This window comes from Phlebotomus papatasi, unplaced genomic scaffold (genome assembly GCF_024763615.1).
Source record: "Phlebotomus papatasi isolate M1 unplaced genomic scaffold, Ppap_2.1 HiC_scaffold_517, whole genome shotgun sequence".
In the NCBI taxonomy this organism is placed as follows: domain Eukaryota; kingdom Metazoa; phylum Arthropoda; class Insecta; order Diptera; family Psychodidae; genus Phlebotomus; species Phlebotomus papatasi.
Window position 1 is genome coordinate 1 of NW_026604713.1, and position 2500 is coordinate 2500.

The 2500-nt window shown below is 39.6% G+C and overlaps 1 pseudogene; it reads right to left on the minus strand.

The window, feature by feature from the left end:
- LOC129809237 (large subunit ribosomal RNA) overlaps positions 1 to 2500 on the minus strand; it is a pseudogene marked incomplete at its 3' end in the record, with an annotated part of 2650 nt that continues 150 nt past the window's right edge.

Consider the following 2500-nt stretch of genomic DNA (forward strand, 5'->3'; position numbering starts at 1 on the left):
AGAGAGTCATAGTTACTCCCGCCGTTTACCCGCGCTTTCTTGAATTTCTTCACATTGACATTCAGAGCACTGGGCAGAAATCACATTGTGTCAACACCCGTTAGAGCCATCACAATGCTTTGTTTTAATTAGACAGTCGGATTCCCCTGGTCCGTGCCAGTTCTGAATTGATTGTTTGTTGATGGTCGTTGTAAATCTATATACAAAAATGTTGTTTTACCAACATTTTTTTTAGCGTATATAGCATAGCTTGAGTGTTCCGTACTTCGTGCTGGCCTAATCATATCTTTTCACCGTCCGTTAAGACAACTAATCAGATACTTCAGCCAACACATTTACTCATACTTCCCAAACAAGCCCGACACATCTCAATCTTCAGAGCCAATCCTTATCCCGAAGTTACGGATCTAATTTGCCGACTTCCCTTACCTACATTATTCTATCGACTAGAGACTCTTAACCTTGGAGACCTGCTGCGGATATTGGTACGGTCTATTGAGAATGTTTACGTGGCCCTACCATAGATTTTCAAGGTCCGAGGAATGACATACCCGACACAGCAATAAACGCCATGCTCTTCTAACTCATTTACCATATCTCTCTTCGAAAGACTTCCATGGTAATACAGTTATGAAACAGAAAAGATAACTCTTTCGGTATGCTTCGACGGCTTCTCTATGGTAGCTTCTGTTGCCAGGATGAGCTTTAAACCTATAGAATATAGATATTACTCTATATCTATAGGACCCACAATAAACGTATACTCAATAGGTTACGGAATTGGAACCGTATTCCCTTTCGCTCAAAAAATATAAACCAAAAATTTATATTTTTTTATATGTTCAGCTTTCGCCTAGAGCTTAGGACCGACTAACCCGTGATCAACCACTGTTCACACGGAACCCTTCTCCACTTCAGTCATCCAAGATCTCATTCGATTATTTGCTACTACCACCAAGATCTGTGCCAATGGCGGCTCCATGTGGACTTACGTCCAACACTTCAAAGCACACCATTGTACCCTCCTACTCATTACAATTTCATATTATATACAATTGCTCATATATAACATCTATTGTAACGGCTATGTATAGGCAGACGACTTGAGCGCCATCCATTTTAAGGGCTAGTTGTTTCGGCAGGTGAGTTGTTACACACTCCTTAGCGGTTTACAACTTCCATGTCCACCGTCCTGCTGTCTTAAACAACCAACACCTTTCATGGTATCTGACATGAGTCGTATTAACATTTGGGCGCCGTAACATAGCGTTTGGTTCATCCCACAGCGCCAGTTCTGCTTACCAAAAGTGGCCCACTAAGTACAACTTTTATCTTAACCTCAAAGTATGACTTCAATCAAGAAAGTCGAGGTCTTACCCATTTAAAGTTTGAGAATAGGTTGAGGTCGTTTCGTCCCCAATAGCCTCTAATCATTCGCTTTACCGGATAAGATTACTCTTATATAATGTGCACCAGCTATCCTGAGGGAAACTTCGGAGGGAACCAGCTACTAGATGGTTCGATTGGTCTTTCGCCCCTATACCCAATTCTGACAATCGATTTGCACGTCAGAACTGCTTCGGTCCTCCATCAGGGTTTCCCCTGACTTCAACCTGATCAGGCATAGTTCACCATCTTTCGGGTCCTACCATGTATGCTCAAGGTACGATTTCATAAAATTTTGCAATTTTAATTATAAATCGCCCCGGGATGGAAATTTATCCATATATGTAATATATAATGGATAAATATAATCCCATTAACAGTCACGTTAATTTCGCTCTTGGGTTTTATTTCAAAATACTCTATTGTCTAACAAAAGTTTGACAATAAATCCCAATAACTTGCATACATGCTAGACTCCTTGGTCCGTGTTTCAAGACGGGCCCCGAAGGTATCTAAATCTTTGAGTGCACTGCCAATCAAATACATATAAATTATATATAATTACATATGCATGTTATATGATTGTTTTAAATCCGTCAGTCGAATACTATCAGAATTCTATTATGGATTTATCAAAATAACACATAATGATATTTATGATAAACAACCCATTACGAATTCTAGAGATAGACTCAAATATAGCAAAAAAGCATATATTTAATCTAACGGATTGCAGTGTCCTACTAGATGAAAAGTGCATACTAAACGATTAAGTTTAATATTGAATTTCATCCATCGGATAGATTAGATTCAACGGGCTTAACCCCTATACGGTTTCACGTACTCTTTAACTCTCTATTCAGAGTTCTTTTCAACTTTCCCTCACGGTACTTGTTCTCTATCGGTCTCGTGGTTATATTTAGCCTTAGATGGAGTTTACCACCCACTTTGTGCTGCACTATCAAGCAACACGACTCTTAGGAGAAAACGTTCGCAAATTGCAGATAGTAATTGCTACGGGCCTGGCACCCTCTATGGGATAAAGTGGCCCCATTCAAGATGGACTTGAATCTACTATCTATATGCAATAAGCTAATGAACTCTCCATACACTG